The sequence below is a fragment of the Lonchura striata genome, chromosome 5 (genome assembly GCF_050655825.1).
Source record: "Lonchura striata isolate lonStrDom1 chromosome 5, ASM5065582v1, whole genome shotgun sequence".
NCBI classification, from domain to species: domain Eukaryota; kingdom Metazoa; phylum Chordata; class Aves; order Passeriformes; family Estrildidae; genus Lonchura; species Lonchura striata.
The window spans coordinates 69,903,204-69,913,896 of NC_140707.1; the positions used below are offsets into that span (position 1 = coordinate 69,903,204).

The 10,693-nt window shown below is 42.7% G+C and overlaps 1 long non-coding RNA gene across 1 annotated transcript; it reads left to right on the top strand.

The window, feature by feature from the left end:
- Positions 1–4,559: 4,559 nt before the first annotated feature.
- LOC146767433 (uncharacterized) lies at positions 4,560–10,023 on the top strand. The gene is made up of 2 exons (XR_014955848.1): positions 4,560–5,311; positions 5,417–10,023. It is a non-coding gene; the product is annotated as an uncharacterized LOC146767433 (long non-coding RNA).
- Positions 10,024–10,693: the final 670 nt, after the last annotated feature.

Below are 10,693 nucleotides of genomic sequence, written 5' to 3' on the forward strand. Positions count from 1 at the left end.
TGTGACACCTGGGACTTTACCTGTCCTCCCTCTGAAAGCAACACACTCCTGATATCCTGAAATGCCACTCTCAGGAAATCAGGAGTTGATCTGATGGGAATACTGGGCTCTCAGGGCCAGCTGTTCAGTCCTAAGTATCATCTCCACTGACTGAAAGCAGCTCTGATGATCCACACTCTTTATACAAGAAAAACCCCTTTGGCTGATCTGGGAACAGAACAAAATGGATTACTATAATAAATCATAACATAAAAGAGGAGAGGACTCTATAATTTGGCCACTTGATGTTTAACTCCAAATAGGAAGGGGTGGGGGCAAGCAAGAGATGATTTGTAACTTTTTCTGCCTGTATTAAATATGTGGTAGGCAAAATGAAATTTTCCTAATTCCACGTGGTTCCCACATGGCCTTTTTTGTTCCCATGAGCCATCAGCAGCAGTGCCTGGGATTCAGTCCTTTCTCTTGCCCTACTTGCAGGGTTTGATCACCAGGACATTTCACCCCATGGGTTGTAGTGACTCCTGATGTGGGCAGGCAGCAAAGGCTGCTTCAATCCCACAGCAAGAATAAGGAGAAATTTCAATTATTGACCCATTAATTGTGATGAGTTTTCATCATCAACATCATTTTAATTCTTCAAAGTAGGTGTTGAGCTTGTGGGTTCTGGAGGACTTTGGGGATCCTGGAAGAACCTTTGGCCAGGAAGGTTTTCCCCACCTCCTCCAGATGTCTGGGCAAACAGAAGAAGAGCTTGATTCACTGGAGCAAGCACCAAGTGTTCAAGGTAATTTGAAATCCTTTATCTGTCAGTGTTCTTGACAGCAATCAAGCACAATAGAAAATAAATAAATAAATAGAAATCCTGTAGCCATGGAAGCACACTTTAGATCAGATTTCTATTTGCATGCTTCATACATATACATAAAACATATTTCATGTACCAAGTTAAATAATGCACAATGCTTAAACTATTCTTACTTTTTATCCTTTGGTTATTGTAATTACAAGTAATTTTGTGAAGGATTTTCTATTTTTAAGAAATCACACTTTTGTACTTGATCCAGCTAACAGGATTTTCTTACATTACTTCATAAAGAGACCATCTTTAAACTTCTAATGTTATTTCTTATTCATTAGTACATATGCCTGTAGGGTATGTTCATAAATGGGTTAAAGTTACAAAGTTATGCTTATAAAAGCTCATGGTAATTTGGAGTATCAGGAGGATTTATTAATTTTGAAATCTTAAAAGAGCAAAAGCTAAAATGAGATTGGATTAAGTATATTCTTGCATGCAGTTATTCTAAACACCCTTAAGGACCGCAGACTAACTTACAGAGGACATTATGCAAATATGAATATATCTCTAAGTGCCTCATAGGCTTGCTGATGTAATATTTTACATGGTTAGTTAAGTACATCAAGTAAAAGGTTTGACCTTGATATACTGTAAAAGGTACTTATCCCACAACACCCAATTGTTTTCGGTGCCATTGTGAAATGCATCCCTCCAACATGCAAACAATTTTGTGCACAAATCTCATTAAATGTAGCTCCAGCAGCCAAACAGCTGTCCACACCACCCCATCTCTTTAGAAGACCAAAGGGCTGCTTTATAATTTATCTTTATCAAAATGCTGTTTGCATTTATCGACAGCACCAGGCTGTACTTATGTAGTGAGAAGACAATTTCTTGGGAGGACAAATAGAGTTTCCAGGCTTTATTGCTGGCACCTGTTCCCATTACACAGTTCAATTTTATTTTTTTGAGGACACATAGAAGGTGGGGGACTACAATGCCCCGAAGTCAAAAGATGTTTTGGGAAAGGAAAACAAGCTCCAGGTTCGACTTGAGCTTGGAATTTCTGCAAATTCTTGGCTTTACTTGCCTCTTTGATTATGCAGAAATAAGCTTGGCTATATGGATTTAAATGTTATATTTTCCTGTGTCTTCACTCTTCCCTCTCCTACTCCATTCCATGCACACACACACACTATATATATATATATATATATATTTATTTTATATATATATATGTGTGTGTGTGTGTGTGTGTGTGTGTGTATGTGTATATATATATACACATATATTTATATGCATATATATATGTATATATATATACACATATATATATATACATATATATACACATATATTTATATTCCATTGAGGTGGTAATGAAACAGAACAGAAAAATGGATTGCTAAATGTTGTGTGTTATCTTTCCTGTGTGTGTATCTGAAGGGAAGATTGGCTGATGTGGCACCTGCAGATTACTTTAGGGTAAATCCTTGTTTGTTCTGTTTAGCATTTCTGTGGTTATCACTGAACTGGAGGGAGAGACTCCATAGATGGATGGGGTGGGTGTGGATTCCTTACATTAATCAGATGGAAAAAACAGATATCCAGTCTTGCACACCAAGACATCAGCCCCCTTCTAAAGCCTGCATCCTATCAAGAACGTCCTGTGGGGCTCAAGCAGTAAAGTGTATAATCTCTCTCAAGTCCCTCCAGAGTGACCAAAGTGCTCAGAAAATATTTCTGGTTTATTATGCTGGACTGTAAATACACAATTGGGATTGCCTTTCCTGTGTGGTGCTTTGACAGTGACCAAATACTTGTGTTTATAACCCAAAAAATTAATTAAATTATGCAATTTTGTTGGGGTGATGTTGATGATGTGATATATCACACTCCGAGTTGTGTTCCTCCATTAGACATGTCTTAGGAGAGTGATTAATTAGCTGTAAAGTACTACTGAGAAGATTTCATTAGCATTTTCCAGCTGCCAGAGATAACTTGCTGGAGGTGGCATAGATGAAATTTTATTGCAGAAAAAAAAAAAACAAACCAGAACATCCCTGTGTAAGTAACAGCCATGTTGTGGTTTTTCTCAGTGGAAAAAAAAAAAAAACATGGGAAAACCAATGGTTTCCATATCAATTCAATGTATCTTAGCCCTTCTCTATAGGAGGATGTTATTTTCCAAAGTGAGAGTGTATTTTGTGGTGAAATATTAACACTCAGGTTTGTTTGCTTTGGGACTCTTCTTTTGGAGTTTGTGTCTTGTGAGATCAGGAGAGCTTGGAAGCAAGATGGAGTTCAAGGAATTTTATTCCTCTCTGAGCCTTATCTGTGAGGAAGCCTGTGATGGATATGATTAATCAAATAAATCATCCTTGTCTGAAATTTCAAACAAACTCATTTCCATCCTACAAAGACACACCTAGGAAGTGTGTGTTAGTAGGTCCTCAGCAGAGAAGAAATGGAAGAGGATTCCCAAGTATAAATATAATTTTTCTTGCCTCTCTCCCTTCTTCAAACCAACATTTCTGTGTAATTCTAGATATCCATTTCTTCCTTTGGTTATATCTAACAGAATGAGGCTGTTTGCTGCAGGATAATGAAAAAACAAGGTTTGGTTTCCTTTGCTTAATAAATATAATTGCTACAAAGGATGATTTTACCAAACACAGAGTTTACCACTGGGATCTGTGAGGATGAGATGCCTCTGAACAGAAGGTTCCATCTCTGCAGGAGTGGATGTTAATAAGGAAAGGGACTGATCTTTAACAAAGTCTGGCACTTGAGGTAATGTACCCCACACGTTGTAATTTAGGACCTGCTCCACAGAAGTGAGGTATTTGGGTAAACAGTTGGGTGCCTCATGAATTTACAAACACAATTAAACAGATTAGGTGAGGTTGGTAACGTGCTAGAAATATTTGTTGGTTCCCCCTGGCATCTGTCTGCAACTTTGCTCTCTGAGAAACCTGACTATGTCTTAATTCTGTGTGGTGTTTGAAGGAATGGCTCTTCTTGAGATGAGTTAATTAAGGAAGTTCTTAGCCATGTTTTTGTTTTTTTTGTTCTAATCCCAATGCACTTTTTTGTATGAGCCTACTACATTTATCCTTTTTATCCATTCAAACCTCAGAAACAACAACAAAGTCCTTAATGCATCCACAGTGCACATCCACAGAACCTGTGCAGAAGCACATGCAGTGCTTCTGAAGCAAATGAAGTAGCAAGAGTTGTTCCTCCATCCAAATCTGACTCATTTTAAATGCAGATAGGGGGGAAAAATATCACTGGAAAGATAAGTTATCACTCTACTGAAGATAGCTTTCCTTTTCTTTATGTTTTTTTCCCCCACAGTGCTGAGTGTGTGTGTGCACATGAGCTGTAAAAATCCAACCAAAGCAAAATGTAGATTTCTTACCTTGAGAATAAACACAACACAGTTCTTTAGGATCCTACAGATTTGTGCCAGGGATTTCCACATACATCCCCTTTTCTCACTTGGAAGGTCATTGGACAGGGAGAGATCTTTGATTTGAAGTGGGAAATTGCAGAGTGGAAGAATGAGGTTCTTCTCACCACAAAAAAGGCAGAGGGGCTGGAGTGTGTCCAGGGAAGGGAATGGAGATGGGGAAGGGGCTGGAGCACCAGGAGAGGCTGGGGGAACTGGGAAGGGGCTCAGCCTGGAGAAAAGGAGGCTCAGGGGGGGACCTTGTGGCTCTGCACAGCTCCTGACAGGAGGGGACAGCCGGGGAGATCGGGCTCTGCTCCAGGGAACAGGGAGAGGAGGAGAGGGAATGGCCTCAAGTTGCACCAGGACAGGTTTAAAGTGGATATCAGGGAAAAATTTCTTCTCTGAGATGAATGCCCAGCTCTGTCACCAGCTGCCCAGGGTAGTGTTGGAGTCGCCATCCCTCACAGTGTTCAAAAGATGAGTGGATGTGGCTTAGTGGCCATGGTTTAGTGGTGGTTTGGCAGAGCTGGACAAATGGTTGGACTCGATCTTAGAGGGTTTTTCCAGCCTTAATGGCTCTGTGGTTCTCCATGTCAGAGAGGTCTGGGGCAGATTAACCCCAGCTGCTCACAGGCAGTGAGTGAGCACAGTGTCTGTGCAGACATTTACACCTGGGCCAGCCACCTGTGCCATGGTGGGGAGCAAAGGGGATTTTAGGGCACCACTTGATTGATTCAACAGATTTCAATAGTTACTGTAATAAAAAGTGAATTGCATCCTGTGCTCCACTGAGTTTCCTGGCTGGATCTTCAGTGGCTTGAGAGAGAACCCTGAATGATCAGCTTAGATGTACCCATGCTCACAGGGCAGATGAAATATATCTCTCTTTTTTAAACTCATATAGTTAATTTTCTTTTATTAAACTTCAAGCATGTTTTTGAATTGAAGCATTAGTTTCAAACTGAAGCACTGAAACATTTAGTTTGCAAAGAATTATCAAAACATTTTGCATTGCCTTAAATTGATGTTTGACCACAGTTTGTCTTTCGTGAAAGGTGTGTTGTGCACAAACAGCCTCTGGCTCTGTTCATTTCTTCTATTTCCAAGGTCAATGTCTGCAAATGTTTCTCCCTTTTCTGTCTCTTATTCCCATTTTCCAGTCTCAAGTCCTCTTTTGGCTGTGTCCAAGTTAATAAGCTCTAATGAGAAATGCACCAAACCTGGCTTAGGCTGCATCCAGCTTGGATCCTTCTACACTAACCCATAAAGACGTACAAGGTAATTTTATTTTTCTTGAATCAGCCTCAAAAATTCCTCATGTCTCCTGCCTGTGGTTTTGCTGCAACAGGCAATCTGTGGTGTGCAGGAGTGGGGTTGTTGCCTCTTTCTTGGATAAGAGAAAAATCCTGGTGGTTGCACAACAGCTCATCTGTGACGTCGGTGCAGGACGTGGCGAGCTGGTCTGAAGAACTGGCAGGTGTAGGAGTGATATGAAGGTGCAGCTGAAATTTAATTTCCTCCAGAACCATGCTCCACAGGCTGTGCAAACTTTCCTTGGCTGAATAAATAGACTTAAAGACAAAGATTTCCCATTTTCCTAGAAATACTCGTGGTAGCAACTGCCTGTGCTTTCTCTCCTGGAGCCTTAACAAACCGGCTGCACATTTGCATTTTCTCTAATGGTCTCAGCAGTAAACTTCCTTCCAAAAAGAGGGGAAAAAAGGAAATCTTGTGTTCCCTGAATGCAGAAAGAAATTACACATTCTGTCTCTGTCTCTCGTACATAGAGATACACAATTTAGTACTTAACATCTTCAAAGAGCTTGCTCAAATAGGGACTAAATTGTGTTTGTAAACTCTCGCTTTGGGAGACAAGTTCAAATGGGGCTTAACTCCCAAATGGAATGTTGATGGTCTCAGTCAAGTTCCTAGTGGACATTTGCCACAAAAGCACAGCATTCTTAGCTTGTATTGATAACAATTAGTATTATTGCTCTGTGATCAGCACAGCCCCCTTCAAAGACGTTCTGTGCGAGGCACTGGGTGTACACAGAATTAAAGCCCTACCCTGCCTCAAACTGTGAACAGAAAAAAAAAAAAAATAGGAGAAATTTTCTGCTCCTTTTTCTGTTTTGCAAAAGAGAATCCAGGGGCTGCAGTCCAAGAATACAGTTAAACTGATGGTTACTGCTGTCCCAGCTCAGTACCTATTTTGCTGAATTTAAGGTAAAATTACAGAGTGGTGTGACCATGCTCCTAGGGGCACCGGTGTCAAAGGCAGGGACAGAACCCAGCTCTCACCAGCCCTTAGAAACTGTGTTAACTGGAAGGTTACCCTTCCTCTCCAAATGGAGTTTAATGAATATAACACACTTCAATAGGTGTATTCATAAGAAGTTACCCATTATGGATGTAATGCATGAGTTTTTCTCTCTTGGAAATCGGTCACTCTTACTGGCCATTTCCTGGTCAGGTTTTGATGAGTCCCTTTCAGGCACAGTTCCCATTGAAATAGGTTTGCCTGAATGAGGACTTAAGGAACAACTGAATAAAGACCTCTATAATTGCTCTATAATGATTAAATGGTTCCCATGAGCAAGGCAGTTCAGCAAGACGTGCTTTCACTTAGCAACATTCGTGCTGCCAAAATGAAATAGCCACATCCACTGCAGGCAGAACTTAATTCATTGCTGCTGCTGTGATTGTGGCAGAGCAGAGGCTGGGCAGGAGCAGCCAGGAGAGGCAGACCCTGTGCAAACACACTGGACATGTGTACAGCCCAAGCCCACCTGGCTGGGGATTCCAGTCCAGCTTCCCTCTGTGCTGCTGATGTGTCCATTTGGAACAGGTTCGTTCCTTTGCCTTATTTTTGCCCCATTTGCTCTGCTCTTAAAAAGGTGTTTTGGGTAAGGATGTCAGTGCTGTGGTTTAAAGCAATGCTTATTTAGAAGGATTGGGCTGGAAACAAGATGTCTGTATCTAGATAGAGATATATAGATATATATAAATTTTACTTTGAGGAGAGGTGAAAACTGTTCCTACAGGAATGGCCAATTCTTCAGGCCCTGTAAGTTTACCCCAAAAAATTCCATTATTTTATTTTTTCAGTCTCTCAGGGTGTTGTTCCATTATGTGTTCATTTTTAAATCTCCCTGCTATGAGTGAAGACAAGAATTGCATTGAAGTGTTTAATAATGAAAAGGAAGAAGGTGGGAGGTGGTGAATATGATCTGTTACAAAGCCCCAAGAGGCCACAGGAACTGAACAATCTTCTTGGGGCTCCCAAGAGCATCCTCTTGTCATTGTGCATCTTCCTCAAGATTTTTGGGGCTGTTTGTTGGAAATCTGGAGATTCCCCCAGCTTGTCTTGGAATGCCCAGCACCACTCTGGGCACCCAGGCCACAGATCAATATCATCCAGTGAAATCTTGCACCCCAGAGAGGAAAGTGGCAATGCTCTAAGTCAAACCATCTTTGGAAATTTCCCTTGAAACCACGGCTGTGTTAAACAATGGAGCTGAATCCCTTGGAAATTAGTTCATAAAAATCAGCTCTGCATTGTCAGCTGTAAAGGGAGAGGAGTGCTTTATTCCTCAGGGCCTTATTCTAATCTCAGATGCACAGCGTGCATTACCATATAGCTTAAAAAAGCAGATATTCCTGAGATGATATGTGGGATTCTGTGCAAACCTCTCAGAGAAACCAATTTCCTTCAGGAGTTTTTCATGCATTCAAACACTCCCAGGCAGGATGTGGCCCCTCATAGAGCATTTTTGGCTAAGGGGTAAAAGAGGGGATAAGGAAATGTCCTCCCAAATTTATCCTAAATAAGGACAGGAAGCCAGAGAGAAAATGAGGTGAAGAAATAAAATATGCCAGAATTGGAGCTGGAATATGAGCAGCCCTTGACTTCTGAGAGGGACATGTGGTGGGGTGTCTATGCCAGGGTAATATAAGTGAGATATCACTGGAATATGAGATTAGAGAGGGTAGTGAGTCTTACAGGGGTACTGAGACAGATAACACATTTTAAGAGGCAATGAGGCTTGATTTATTTATTTGTTTCAGTTGTTATTTGTTGTTGTTGGTACTGGTAATCTTAGCCCACTACGGGAGCAGGTCATTTGGGCCATTCAAACCAGAATTAATTGGTATCAACAACCAACTGGTGCCTGACCTCAGTCTAGCTGCTGGAGAAGAGCACCAGAAACTCATCCTGACAGCAGGAGTGCTGAGCAATCAGAGAGACACAGGGCCAGAAGGGACCTCAGGAGATGATCAATCAGTGGACTGACATCTCTTCTGTCCCTACAGGCTGATTGTCAAAGCCTTCTCACATAAACAACCCCACTGTCACACAAACTATAGTTTATCTCACATAAACAATCCCACCAGGTGTGTGCACCTGATGCCTTTGGAAGTTTGAGGAGCAGGGGTCCCCAGAGTGGGGGATAGCAATGCTTCCCCACAGAGCAGTGCTGCAGGATGGGGCTGGGCCAGGTTTGGGCTGCAGGGCTGTTTTGGCAGCCTGGCCAGCAGTGCTTGATAACTTTTCTCCAGAAACTGCAGAGTAGGACTGCCAAGTGGCACTGGTCTGGCTGGCAGCCCTGGGATGCTGCCTGCCAGGGGAGCTGCACTCCAGCTGGGCCAGAGCCAAACGCTGCCTGTGGAAGCTGGAACATGGAATCAAAGAATCACAGAATGCTTTGGGTTGGAAGGGACCTTCCAGACCATCCAATTCCATCCCCTCTGCCAAGGGCAGGAACACCTTCCACGAGACCAGGGTGCTCCAAGCCTCATCCAACCTGGTTTTGAACACTGCCAGGGATGGGGCAGCCACTGCTTCTCTGTGTAACTTGTTCTGCTATCTCACCATCCTCAGAGTAAGGAATTTCTTCCTAATTTCTAATCTAACCCTGCCTTCTGTCAGTTTGAAGCCATTCCCCATTGTCCTGTGACTCCATGCCCTTTTCAAAACTCTGTCTACTGCTTAACAGCTGGACTTGCAGTGGTTAACTGAGGATGTTGGTGACCATATGGCAGCATTTCTTGTTTAGGAAGACTTTTGCAAAACCCTGGAGCTCTATGAAGATTGTGAGATTTCCCATTTAAAAGATGGGGAAAGCTCAAGCCAATGTGCAGCTCCCTTCTTTCTTTGGCTGGGTGGTCAGGCATGGCTTTGTGCACCTGAGAGCTGCTTGTCTCATTTTCACACTCTACTTGGATAGAGGGCTGCTGTCTGCGATGGGAATCACAGAATAATTTTGGTCAGAAAAGATCATTGAGTCCAAACTTTCTTCCATCACTGCCACACCAGCACTAACCCACATCCCCAAGTGCCACATCCACACATCATTTAAATCCCTGCAGGGGTGGTGACCCCACCACTGCCTTGTGCAGCCTTTTCCAGTGCTTGAAAACCTTTTTCCGTGAAGATATTTTTTAGTTATGCCAACCTAAACCTCCCCTGGTGCAATATGAAGCTGTTTCCTCTTTGTGGCAAGCACATTTCTCTCCCTCTCAGGATTTTTCATAGAGATGCACAGAGAGAAATTAAAGAGAAAACAATTTCTATTTCTGCTCCTTGTTTTTCCCACGTGGAATGTGTTTGGAGAATTGTTGACCTGGAGTGAGTGTTGGTTGGATTCTGGTGAGGATTGTTTGAGCCTGAAGGCCAATCCAACCCGCCTGGGGCTGGGCTCTAGTGAGAGGGTCATGAGTTGTGTTAGAGCACAGTTATAATAAAGAAATCATTCAGCCTTCTGAACTGAGTCAGATATTGTCATTTCTTCCCATTGGGTTCACCTGCATCTATGATACCTCTTGTCCTGTCCCTGAAGAAGAAACTGGCATGATGCTCTGCAAGGTAGCACCAGATTTAAAGGTGTGCAGGAACCCTGTGCAGCAGCAGAATGCTCTTCCTGCTCCACATTAACCCATATCAGGTTTTTTGGCTTTTGGCAATCACCCTCAAGTGGTTCAGGCACCAAACACGGTGAGAGCACAGTGGTGGCAGCTCCAGATTTTCACCTGAAGGGAAGTTTGCATTTCTTGGGTAACCAAAGTGTGGGGAGGGGGAAAAGAAAATCTCAGTTCAGAGGAGATATAGCACAGCACTGTTGTCTTGCTGATGACACGTTGGAGGGTTAAGAGTTTTGGGTATTTCCTTTGCACATTTTCCTCATCCCCAACATAATTTTCCACGAGCACACACTGGGCCTTTGCCAGCTCCTTTTGTCTTTCATCTCAGAGCTTTTCTTTGGGGCACTGGGACAGCTGGGGGGAGAGAAGACAATCCTGGCTGTGGCAGGGAAGTGTCACTGTCTGGCAGGCACTGGGGTCAAATCCCATCTCTGAGCCCCTTTCCTGGAGCTCTCACACAACCTGGGAGCAGGAAGACACGAGCTCCCCTTCTGCATCCTGGAAGAGACAGAACA